A 13,865-nucleotide genomic window follows, 5' to 3' on the forward strand; every position below is an offset into this window, starting at 1 on the left:
CTGGCTTGGGTCAGTACTGTGTTGGAAAAGTACATGAATCTGGTCATCAAATGAAAAACAAATAAACAATCAAACTAATATGCGAGAACCACATTAGCTTCACATTAAAAGCCCTGTAAGCCTGGAAAGAGTGGATATTTATAACGGGAATTGTAGAATGACACAGTTAAAAAGTAACTACTATGCTCCTTTAAGTTATGGGTACTACAACACTTTACACCTTTCTATGTAATGTGTGATATTATTCAATTATTCATCTTAGCAGAAACATTTGTGGTGTTCAGCCTTATACACTAGATGAATAAAATGTGAACAATGCCAAAAAGATTAACAACTCACTTCTTTGTCTCGTATAATGCTTCTGTATTAAGGATATAATATTCCGGCCAATTGTGGTATAAAGTTATAGCACCAGTGATGGTAATATAAGTTAAAATCATACTAGGAAGGTTCTATCAACTGGCCTCAGTAGGAGAGGTAAAAATGAAATTAAATCAACAAGGAAAAAGTAACATCATGAGGACAAATATTCACAATGTGTATATGAATGGTGAGCTGAGCATTGCAGTGTCAAAAAAAATCAGGTGGAAAACAACCTTTGAAGGCAAATCCTCATTAGGGAACTGGTGTTTAACCTTTTATATTTTATTAACATTTTGAACAAGCAAAGTCCAAACAATAAAAATGAGGGATGTTACACTAATCCCACTAAATTACACATATATAGGACTGTAAAGCAGAGGGGATACTGTCCTGACTGCAGCTCAGGCATTGGATAAGCGAGCTGGTGAGGGTGGGACTAAGTGAAAATAATGGAATAGGAAGGCAGCCCATTCTGCTGCACAGACTGACACCAAGTGGAGCCTGGTGATACAGTACATGTCAGAAAGATCCAATCATGTGAGTGCCTGTTAAGAAGCAAGTCTGCTGTACTGAGAGATAGACTTATGCACAGAAGTATGCATTTGGCAATGGGGCTAGTACAGTATGAAGCATACTTACTCCAGGCTGAAGTGGTTGACAAAGCTGTTACGCTAAGCATAATACCCCAATATCTGCCTGGATGATGACGCACCCCCTTTTCCACAGTCTTTAGAGTGCATGAGGAAGTTGATAATTGATAGGCATAAGGAAAAGCAATACATTTTAAAGAGTTACAGGTGGGTCTATGGTTATTCGTTGAATGGTAAAAACATAAAATGGCATTACATAGTTAATGCTGTTCATCAAAACCTCCTCATGTGGGGGGGCACCCCCCACTAATTTTATATACCAACTCCAAGATCACATTATAGTGGGGAAAGGGCAAATTCCATTATCTCTACTATAATAATATCTTAGTCAAAATGATTCGATGAATGGCCATTTGATGCTTTGTTTTTATATGAATAACCATAGACCAGTTACATGTATATTATGCTGAATATAAATTAACAAACTATATTCCTCATCTGACTTCAGGGTCAGCGATTTATTCATAATACACTAAGACACCCTAGTTGCCAGCTTCTCCACCTGCAAGTTTTCATTAGACCCTTAGCTAAGGTGCATAATACATCCTGTGTCAGCAAGTAACTAGGCACAGATTTGTATATAAGAAGACTGAAAAGGAGATGGTCACCTGGAAAAGAGACAGAGTTAGGTATAAAATGGAAGATTACCCATCCCCACTGATAGGTAGCCTATTGTACAATGTACAGCGGACATCTTAGGCAGCCTATTGTACAATGTACAGAAGACATCATAGGTAGCCTGTTGTACAATGTACCGCAGTTATCTTAGGCAGCCTGTTGTACAATGCACAGCAGACATCTTAAGTAGCCTGTTGTACAATGTACAGCAGACATCTTAGACAGCCTGTTGTACAATGTACAGCAGACATCTTAACTAGCCTGTTGTACAATGTACAGCAGGCATCTTAGGCAGCCTGTTGTACAATGTACAGCAGACATCTTAGGCAGCCTGTTGTACAATGCACAGCAGACATCTTAGGCAGCCTGTTGTACAATGTACAGCAGACATCCTAGGCAGCCTGTTGTACAATGTACAGCAGCCATCCTAGGCAGCCTGTTGTACAATGTACAGCAGACATCTTAAGTAGCCTGTTGTACAATGTACAGCAGACATCTTAAGTAGCCTGTTGTACAATGTACAGCAGACATCTTAAGTAGCCTGTTGTACAATGTACAGCAGACATCTTAAGTAGCCTGTTGTACAATGTACAGCAGACATCTTAAGTAGCCTGTTGTACAATGTACAGCAGACCTCTTAAGTAGCCTGTTGTACAATGTACAGCAGACATCTTAAGTAGCCTGTTGTACAATGTACAGCAGACATCTTAAGTAGCCTGTTGTACAATGCACAGCAGACATCTTAAGTAGCCTGTTGTACAATGTACAGCAGACATCTTAGGCAGCCTATTGTACAATGTACAGAAGACATCATAGGTAGCCTGTTGTACAATGTACCGCAGACATCTTAGGCAGCCTGTTGTACAATGCACAGCAGACATCTTAAGTAGCCTGTTGTACAATGTACAGCAGACATCTTAAGTAGCCTGTTGTACAATGCACAGCAGACATCTTAAGTAGCCTGTTGTACAATGTACCGCAGACATCTTAGGCAGCCTGTTGTACAATGTACAGCAGACATCTTAGACAGCCTGTTGTACAATGTACCGCAGACATCTTAAGTAGCCTGTTGTACAATGTACAGCAGACATCTTAAGTGGCCTGTTGTACAATGTACAGCAGGCATCTTAGGCAGCCTGTTGTACAATGTACAGCAGACATCCTAGGCAGCCTGTTGTACAATGCACAGCAGACATCTTAAGTAGCCTATTGTACAATGTACAGCAGACATCTTAAGTAGCCTATTGTACAATGCACAGCAGACATCTTAAGTAGCCTGTTGTACAATGCACAGCAGACAGCTTAAGTAGCCTGTTGTAGAATCTATGTACGGATGGATTTTTGTTCATCAGATTAGTAAAGTTAGGCATGAGCTAGTTTTGGGGTTAACCACAGGTTATATTCATGCTGAAGAGGGGACATTTGCTCTTGATAAAGAAAATTTCCTTACTCATATCAATATATTCCACAGAAACTTTTACTTCCAAATGTGTTACTACCAACTCATTGGAGTGAAATTTCAACTTAATGACTCTTAAAGATGGAAGACTTTGCAAGACTTCATTAGATATCCTCAGTTTGGGGTATGAGACCATGTTTATTTATTAGAAAATCCGACTAGAACAGAGCCTGTTTTCAGTGGAGACCCAGGTAGAAACACTCCAGGTGCATGTCTTTGTAAAGTGTAAGGAAACTGGACCATCTGGAGGAAACCCACATGAACATAGGGAGGACATGCAGACTCCATACAGAAGGTACCCCAGCTGAGAATCAAACCGTAGAACCTCTTTCTGTGAGGTGGCAATGCTAACCATTAAACCACTGCACTATCCGTTAAAATATGTTTCAGTTTTCTCATTGTACTGCTTAGACTTGTTAATGCATTATACAAGGAAAGTTTTATTTATGCCACACATTTCCAAATGTTCAAGGCATCAGAGACAAAGCAATATCTGTGTAAACTGTCAGCTATATGTTGTACTACCCTGTATTACAAAACAACACTAATTAAGTAGTATCTGTCAGGTCTGGAAGTAGGCACCGAATCTTGAGATAATGCATTGCTAATAATGTGCATTATGCTGTCCTAAATTTGTTTCCTTCAGTCTTGGTTTACTTCATGTCCAACTGTAAGCAAGTCACTTAACTTTCACAGTGTCATTGGGAAGATATATCTAGTGGTTCCAATACCAGTAGGAGTATTAACCATCAGAAATAAAAATAAATATGTTTTTTTGACTGTAGCACATTATTAGTGTATGCTTAGACTAATCTTAAGTACCGTTATAGAAACTGGATAAATCTTAATAAATTTATTATTATGACACACAGAACAGAAATAAATGCAGTAAGAGATGATGAATGTTAAACCAGCTTTATCAGGCAAACAGCATTAGAATTTCTCTTACAATCAATGTATGTCTTACAATCCCATCATGGTGACTCAGGCACTAGTCATGTTTTAAGACTTGCACACCTTCCCATCAACCAGATTAAGGTGAAGTTTTAACAACCACTTCAGATATATATTTTCTATATAGTCAGTGTAGGCTGGGTACCAGGATACACCTGAAACCTGAAAGAGGAATGGTCTGTTCAGTCTGCTGTCACATCTGGTTACACCCAACATTCCTTCAACTAAACCAGTATGTCTGGTTGCATTAGGTAACAATCTATATTTTATGACACAAAACCTGCGTGTCAGGGGCCCTCTATTTATAGTAGAAATACCTGAATTCAGATCACAAAGGCCCAGCAACACTCCCAAATATTATGCACAAGCTTAAGTAATCGGAAACATACATGCCATTAAACTCTTCAACAATATGAGGACATTTTTACATTTTTAAAATTGTTTTTACATCTGCAATACCCCTGCCCCTAAACATTACTATTCTGATTCTGGGATGACTGAACTTGGAGAAGAGTCTTTCACTGAGAGGTTGTGAGGTCAGATCACCAGGGAAGAAGGTGTATAGTAGTAGTAGGATCTTGTGCATATCTGTTTGACAAAAGAAAAACCAAGCAAGTGAATACATGCTCAAGGTAATGTGTATGAGCATCTGCGTGTAGACCACCTGTCACCTGTCTGAATCTTATAAATATTCCTGATTGCATATAGATAAATAGAAAGCCAAACAGAAGGACAAATATGATTTGAGCTTATTTGTCGTGGTTCTAAAATCACAGACTTTTCTTTGCTATTGAATTTACAGAGGAGATCTTCTACAGAAAAATGTACCTGGACTTACATTCCCCATTAGTTTAGTCAGCTAAGTTAAATGGGATGAATTGTAAGATGTGACACTTATGTGAAATCTTTAATTACTGATTTCATGTTGTTCATGGATCACAAACTGGTGTTGTTATCCAGAGACATTAGCATTAGTCACATACAGAAATTAAGTTATTCTGTACAATTTGATAGAGAGATTAACAGCAAACAGCAGATATGTTTATTACAAATTTGAATAATCCAATGTTTCTCTGTAGTTATACAAAAAAAAGGCATATGATAAGGTCCCTCATTTGCAATTTAGATATTTACTTCAAAAGAAAGACTGATTCCTGCATTTTTTTAATTTATGAAAAAAAACCTTCAGGTAAATCATCAGTATATAAAGAAACCGAGACTAGAGACAGACAGAGAGGGAAAGGGAACACAAATGAGTTGTTACAGCCTGTTCAGACTTTATATTTTAAAATAAAAATATGCTTACCTTGAGATCATCTCAGTGAGAGTACAGTAAATGTTTTACACATCTCTTATTCTGTCTTCTTATTTAAATTAACATCCCAGGCAAGGAAACTATCACTCTCAGATCTGTTAACAAGCTCTTCCTTCTGCACGGTTAACAGTTTACATCCAGTTTCCCTGCCTGCTGGAGATATCAGCTTTCACTTCCCTGGAAACGCCCCTGCATTGACAGGGTGTAGTCAGTTACCTTTTTACAGGTGTGCTCAGCTCTCGTTCATTGTGTATGCTAACTGGCCAAGGTGGTTGCTAAACAGTATGGGAGGAGTATTAGGTATGCCAGGCTGGGGGAAGGGATGACGACATGGTCATAATGAAGAAATAACAGTTGTGTATCACATAAACAGCAAGGTTGGGCAGACATGATGAATAGAAGTAAAAACTACAACCATCTTTTTTTTTTTAATCTTTCACAACTTGTTTAGTTTTTCTGTGTTCTTGAAGTAAATAGCTGTGGAACCCAAATAAGAAACTGGATGACTTCATGACACCTAAGCTATTTTGAATAAATAATGAACAAAATGAAGTGTGATTAAAAATGTAGTTTTGTCATTCAGCTGCATGGGAAAGAATGCACGATTTGTAGAACACACTCGATCTGCAAGATAGAAAATACAAATAAACAAAAATCTGGATTTACAGCTGATGTTATTAATTGGGTTGAGGTTTTCAGGGGAAGCCTGGAGTCACTGATTAGGTAAGCGTTTTCCTCAGAGTTCACAAACTAGGTAAATGGTGACTGAAGAAATCAAACCCAGGACTATAGGACAGCACTTGTTAGCAGCACATAGCCTTAATGCTCTATGCTGACTACTACAACTAGGCATACTTTTAGGGGAAATGTATCTTCAGAGGTTGTCTTAAGCTGGAGAGGATACCTACAGTGTATATTTCCTCCCTTAAGTTTTTAAATAAATCAAGTTTAATGTTCATCAGCAGACAACAAGCACATCATCACATACAAATAATTTCTATTTGTATATGTGCACTTTGTATCTCTCTGTTGTGTCTATCAGCGTTTTTGTGTTGCCTACCTAGAGAGGTGCCTATGTTCTCATCCTGAATATATATTACAGTGGTTTCATACAAGGGGTGGCCGCAGTGGGGCAGCGGCTAGCGTTGTCACCTCACAGCAAGAGGTTCTCTGGTTCAATCCTCGGCTGGGGTACCTTCTGTGCGGAGTCTGCATGTCCTCCCTGTGGTCACATGTGTTTACTCTGGTTTCCACCCACATCCCAAAGACATGCTGTAGGTGGATTGGACACTCTAAATTGGCCCTAGGTATGAGTGTGTGCGTGTGTGTGTCTTCTGTGGAAGGTTGGGTGCCAGGCTGGCATAAAACTCCACTGCCAATCATGAGTGGAAAGGTGATCTACTGTGGTGACACGTAACGGAGAAAAGCAAGAAGAAGACGACAGTGGTTTCATACAGGGTTATTTAGAATTTTAGATTAGAGGCACAGACATGTTTATTTAGACTGCTTTTTATAGATGGGATAGAACGACTTAAAGAAGGACGTTTTTCAAAGTGGAATTCATAAAAAATATTTATAACCACAGTAAGGCAAAGACCATTATACCTTAATTCAACATGTTGTGTGGGGCAGCATTGTGGACTAGATTGATTCAAAATGGTCCCTTCAGAGCTGAATAAGGGCAATCTGACATCATACTGGAGATGGGAGGGTGACCTGCCCTTTAATTATTTATTTCTTCAGTCATGCAGTCATTCATTTCACATAGAATATGTATGTGGGAGAGCTGCTAAACTGGGAAACACATAGTCATGTATTATGTTATAACTGGCATAGAAGAGTAGCACTGAACTGAGACAGAGATGGCGACAGTTGCCATAATACCCTGATCCCATGTAGAAAACGTGAGAAAGGGGAATTATGATGATGAACTGGAACTGGCATAGGAGGGAGAGGTTGTACACAAAGAGCATTTATTCTTTTATTTACATGAGGTGAAGAGGATAGCTGAGGATACCCTAAGAAAATGAGTATGTGTATTATTTCTGTTAAAGAGAATAGGAATTGTGTGTGTGTGTGTGTGTGTGTGTGTGTGTGTGTGTGTGTGTGTGTGTGTGTGTGTGGGTGGGTGTGTGTGTGTGTGTCTGAGTGAGTGTGTGTGTGTGTGTGTGTGTGTGTGTGTGTGTGTGTGTGTGTGTGTGTGTGGGTGTGTGTGTGTGTGTCTGAGTGAGTGTGTGTGTGTGTGTGTGTGTGTGTGTATGTTGGGGGGGCAGCCCCACTGCTATTGATCAGTTTTGTATTTTATTATACAAGACACTGAAGGTTGGGGGGGGGGTCATACAAAACAAGTGCTTGTATGCCTAATTTTACAGGACTCAGGAACTGGAAGATGGATACCATAGGCAGTACGCAGTTATCTTTATATTAGGGGAGTGGGGGGGCTCCCCTAACAAATAACAACTTTACTTTTGTTTTTATTTCCCTGACATGGGGTGGTGGCAGAGAGTGATTTATCTGTGTTATATTACTAACATTAACAGGACCAGGACTGCTGTAAATATGGGCATGGGGTACATGTACTGAGGGCAGAGGATGTGGGGGTACATGTACTGAGGGGAAACAATGTGAGGGTGCATGCATTGGGGGTGATGATGTGGGGATATATGCACTAAGGGGAGACAATGTGGGGGTACACATACTGAGGGCAGAGGATGTAGGGGTACTTGTAGTGAGGGGAGATGATGTGGGGTACATGTACTGAGGGAGAGGATGGGGGGTACATGTACTGAGGGGAGACAATGTGAGGGTACATGTACTGAGGGCACAGGGTATGGGGTACATATATTGAGGGGAAACAATGTGGAGGTACATGTACTGAGGGAAGAGGATGTGGGGGTACATGTACTGAGGGCACAGGATTTGGGGGTACACATATTGATTATACAGCCCCATGCATACACAGGACTAAATTACTATCAAAGTTCTACGCAGTGGGAAAAGTCAGAACAAGTAACCAAGCTTGTTGCATTCTACCAAGGAACCTTATGATGTACTGATTGCATAGAGGTAACTGTATAACTTAATGATAAGATAAAAGACAGGTCAAGACTGTATAGTAAAGGTTGACCCATGCTGTATTTTAACTTTGTAGAAACTTTACCTGAAATATTAGCATACAAGAAAATTATATGACTGTGAACAAAATGCAAGAAAGTTGTTCTTTCACTGTCACTTGCAGCTGTAATTTTTTACAACCCTTATTTCACTGTTAAAATTATTTGGTGCCAGGTTAAGCTTGCATTTCAAACATTGTTCTCACAAGAAGCAGATGTAATTGTTTCAAACTTACAAGCCAGATGTTGAGGATGCTATTTGCCAGACAGGACATATTAGCTAAGATATGTTAAATTGTTTTAATAGTGTCAAAAATGTATTTAAATATCATGCAGTGATGTACCCCACAGCTCTCTTTCTGTACATGCTAGAACCATAGAAAACTACCAGAAAGAGGAACACTTTCTTACACTATAACACATCTGCAAATAATGGATCTTATATAGTTAACAAAAGAGTGATTGTTTAATATCTTACTTTGGCAACTAGATTCAAGGCATAAATAAATGATTAACTAATCAACCTGGACACTTTGGAACCTGGTTTGTTACTCTGAGCTGTACATTCCTAACACAAATAATAGTAACAGATTAACTTAATAATATTGCACTCTTAATTGGCATCACAAACCACATAGAATGTGTCTAATCTGATTAAATCATTTAGTTATGGCTTGACTCTAGATGTAATAGTTTTTCTTAGCAGTCCCAAACATACAAGCCATTCTCTTTCTCTTGGTATAGCACCCTGACACTGCCATACCGAACCTTGCTTACTGCTGTCTCGGTGATATCTTGCATGACCATACCAAGGGGCTACCAGGATAATTAAATTTACCATAATAAGTGTGGTCTCCTTCTTCACACCACATGCATTTAGTTAAACTTCCTAACAAATTATATCATCTCATCTGTTGATTTCAGGAAACTTCAGTAGGCATCATCAGACTATTAGAAGATAAGAGTATGAATATCCTATACATAAAATCACAGGATCAGCATGCTGCAAGGATTCAGTCCTGTCATAAGTGTTATGATTTGAGAGAAATGGCTGTGAAGGGCATGAAGACTTAATGCTAATCTCTGCTGCCAGAAATAATCATATTGTTCTGAAAACCTTGGTTGAAGATTAATGAGGACAGACGTAGCCCCATGAGGTAGGCTTTATATTTTGTACAAGTTACCTAAACAGATTAACTTACTAATACTGAATTCTGTCATTAATCATATACTAGGCATGTCTGTATGTAGCTTAGCTTGTTATATCTCCAGTTACCAAAATGTTTGAGCTTTAATGATCTGTATTAGTTGTCGCTTCACAGTTAGACGTTGCCCGTTCGATCCTCAATTAGTCTTCTGTGTGGCGACATGCATGAATGGGCATTCCTTTGTTAAAGGTTGTGCGTTAGGCCCAGCAAGCCAGCACGTAAAACTCTACTGCCAATCATTAGCGGGCCGGAGTTCCACTGTGGCGACCCCTAACCGGGAAAAGCCGAAAGACACAAACAAGTTCTACATATGTCACAGATGGACACACACACTTGTGTATTTGCACGTATGTCTGCATACAAGCACGCACACACATTGCTTCATTTCTTACTATTCTCCTACAAATGCCATGAAGGTAGGTTTGTTTGTTTGTGTCTTTTGGCTTTTCCAGGTTAGGGGTCGCCACAGCGGAACTCCTGTCCGCTAATGATTGGCAGAAGATTTTTAGGAACGCCCATTCACGCATGTCACCACACAGAAGATGCTCTAACTGAGAATCAAACGGGAAACGACTAACTGCGAGGTGACAACGCTACCGCAGCACCGCCACCACAGTTATACAAATGCCATGAAGGTGAGAGGTGGAAAAGCAAGGTTAGTGGGTCATAAAGCAGCAGTTTGGTAAATGGTCGAAGGTTACTCTGTGTCCCTCTTAACGCAGTTTGATAAATGGTAGAAGGTTACTCTGTGCCCTCTTAATGCAGTATGATAAATGGTCGAAGGTTACTCTGTGTCCCTCTTAATGCAGTTTGATAAATGGTAGAAGGTTACTCTGTGCCCTCTTAACGCAGTTTGATAAATGGTCGAAGGTTACTCTGTGTCCCTCTTAACGCAGTTTGATAAACGGTAGAAGGTTACTCTGTGTCCCTCTTAATGCAGTTTGATAAATGGTAGAAGGTTACTCTGTGCCCTCTTAACGCAGTTTGATAAATGGTCGAAGGTTACTCTGTGTCCCTCTTAACGCAGTTTGATAAACGGTAGAAGGTTACTCTGTGTCCCTCTTAACGCAGTTTGATAAATGGTAGGAGGTTACTCTGTGTCCCTCTTAACGCAGTTTGATAAACGGTAGAAGGTTACTCTGTGTCCCTCTTAACGCAGTTTGATAAATGGTAGAAGGTTACTCTGTATCCCTCTTAACGCAGTTTGATGAATGGTAGGAGGTTACTCTGTGTCCCTCTTAACGCAGTTTGATGAATGGTAGAAGGTTACTCTGTGTCCCTCTTAATGCAGTTTGATAAATGGTAGAAGGTTACTCTGTGCCCTCTTAACGCAGTTTGATAAATGGTCGAAGGTTACTCTGTGTCCCTCTTAACGCAGTTTGATAAACGGTAGAAGGTTACTCTGTGTCCCTCTTAACGCAGTTTGATAAACGGTAGAAGGTTACTCTGTGTCCCTCTTAACGCAGTTTGATAAATAGTAGAAGGTTACTCTGTGTCCCTCTTAACGCAGTTTGATAAATGGTAGGAGGTTACTCTGTATCCCTCTTAACGCAGTTTGATAAACGGTAGAAGGTTACTCTGTATCCCTCTTAACGCAGTTTGATAAATGGTAGAAGGTTACTCTGTATCCCTCTTAACGCAGTTTGATGAATGGTAGGAGGTTACTCTGTATCCCTCTTAACGCAGTTTGATAAACGGTAGAAGGTTACTCTGTATCCCTCTTAACGCAGTTTGATAAATGGTAGAAGGTTACTCTGTATCCCTCTTAACGCAGTTTGATAAATGGTAGAAGGTTACTCTGTGTCCCTCTTAACGCAGTTTGATAAATGGTAGGAGGTTACTCTGTGTCCCTCTTAACGCAGTTTGATAAACGGTAGAAGGTTACTCTGTGTCCCTCTTAACGCAGTTTGATAAATGGTAGAAGGTTACTCTGTATCCCTCTTAACGCAGTTTGATGAATGGTAGGAGGTTACTCTGTGTCCCTCTTAACGCAGTTTGATGAATGGTAGAAGGTTACTCTGTGTCCCTCTTAATGCAGTTTGATAAATGGTAGAAGGTTACTCTGTGCCCTCTTAACGCAGTTTGATAAATGGTCGAAGGTTACTCTGTGTCCCTCAACGCAGTTTGATAAACGGTAGAAGGTTACTCTGTGTCCCTCTTAACGCAGTTTGATAAACGGTAGAAGGTTACTCTGTGTCCCTCTTAATGCAGTTTGATAAATGGTAGAAGGTTACTCTGTGTCCCTCTTAACGCAGTTTGATAAATGGTAGGAGGTTACTCTGTATCCCTCTTAACGCAGTTTGATAAACGGTAGAAGGTTACTCTGTATCCCTCTTAACGCAGTTTGATAAACGGTAGAAGGTTACTCTGTGTCCCTCTTAACGCAGTTTGATGAATGGTAGAAGGTTACTCTGTATCCCTCTTAACGCAGTTTGATGAATGGTAGGAGGTTACTCTGTGTCCCTCTTAACGCAGTTTGATGAATGGTCGAAGGTTACTCTGTGTCCCTTTTAACGCAGTTTGATAAATGGTAGAAGGTTACTCTGTATCCCTCTTAACGCAGTTTGATGAATGGTAGGAGGTTACTCTGTGTCCCTCTTAACGCAGTTTGATGAATGGTAGGAGGTTACTCTGTGTCCCTCTTAACGCAGTTTGATGAATGGTAGGAGGTTACTCTGTATCCCTCTTAACGCAGTTTGATGAATGGTAGGAGGTTACTCTGTGTCCCTCTTAACGCAGTTTGATGAATGGTCGAAGGTTACTCTGTGTCCCTTTTAACGCAGTTTGATAAATGGTAGAAGGTTACTCTGTGTCCCTCTTAACGCAGTTTGATAAATGGTAGGAGGTTACTCTGTGCCCTCTTAACGCAGTTTGATGAATGGTAGGAGGTTACTCTGTGTCCCTCTTAACGCAGTTTGATGAATGGTAGGAGGTTACTCTGTGCCCTCTTAACGCAGTTTGATGAATGGTAGGAGGTTACTCTGTGTCCCTCTTAACGCAGTTTGATGAATGGTAGGAGGTTACTCTGTGCCCTCTTAACGCAGTTTGATGAATGGTAGGAGGTTACTCTGTGTCCCTCTTAACGCAGTTTGATGAATGGTAGGAGGTTACTCTGTGTCCCTCTTAACGCAGTTTGATGAATGGTAGGAGGTTACTCTGTGCCCTCTTAACGCAGTTTGATGAATGGTAGGAGGTTACTCTGTGCCCTCTTAACGCAGTTTGATGAATGGTAGGAGGTTACTCTGTGTCCCTCTTAACGCAGTTTGATGAATGGTAGGAGGTTACTCTGTGCCCTCTTAACGCAGTTTGATGAATGGTAGGAGGTTACTCTGTGTCCCTCTTAACGCAGTTTGATGAATGGTAGGAGGTTACTCTGTGCCCTCTTAACGCAGTTTGATAAATGGTAGGAGGTTACTCTGTGCCCTCTTAACGCAGTTTGATAAATGGTAGGAGGTTACTCTGTGTCCCTCTTAACGCAGTTTGATGAATGGTCGAAGGTTACTCTGTGTCCCTCTTAACTGTACTTCTCACGTTCATGGCTTACGAATTCTAGGAAAAGCAAAAACATAATGTGGAGCAAAGGGACCAGCAACATTTATAAGTATGAATCTCTAATGTCTGGCATTATGTATTGACTGTAATCATGTGTGATTTCCCAAAAAGACAACAATTTTACAAGGGATAGTGCAAAAATAGACAGCATCACAAAAATGTGAGACACAATCAGGGATATTCTGCAAAATTCGGGATAGTTGAGTGGAATAATTTGATTTGACATAAAGACTTGAGAGTACAACCAATGGCTGTATTTAATTAATGAATTAATTTAAATAATTCAATTAATAAAAGTGCAGGCTTCTGAAAAAGAGTGTGGTTCTGCACTTAAAAACTCAAGTAGAAGGGACTTACAAATATTTGGAAATGAAAGGGATCCATTCCAAAAGCTAATTCTAGAAATATCTGGAAAACAAAGGGATCCATTCCAAAAGCTAATTCATTTTCCTGTCACAGCCTTCAAAGGGCCAGTATTCAAAGGACTGTATTTCCTATGTACCTGCGCATTATTTTTCAAAGGCACGGTGTTTGTAGAATAGGACTTTCACTTCCTTTTTGGGAATCTGCCTTAACGGCTTACAAACCAAGCCATGCAAACTGCTGGTGTCACATGTTAAGATATACACTGCT

The 13,865-nt window shown here is 40.0% G+C and overlaps 1 protein-coding gene across 1 annotated transcript in view; it reads right to left on the reverse strand.

Moving 5' to 3' along the window:
* Positions 1-6,346, reverse strand: part of LOC122791771 (galactoside alpha-(1,2)-fucosyltransferase 2-like) — a 417,851-nt gene extending 411,505 nt beyond the window's left edge. Inside the window, exon 1 of the mRNA XM_044059696.1 lies at positions 5,351-6,346. The gene's annotated coding sequence lies outside the window, so the exon portion shown is untranslated. The remainder of the gene's footprint in view (positions 1-5,350) is intronic.
* Positions 6,347-13,865: the final 7,519 nt, after the last annotated feature.

Source organism: Protopterus annectens, chromosome 17.part0, assembly GCF_019279795.1.
Source record: "Protopterus annectens isolate FY-2018-M chromosome 17.part0, PAN1.0, whole genome shotgun sequence".
Classification (NCBI taxonomy): domain Eukaryota; kingdom Metazoa; phylum Chordata; order Ceratodontiformes; family Protopteridae; genus Protopterus; species Protopterus annectens.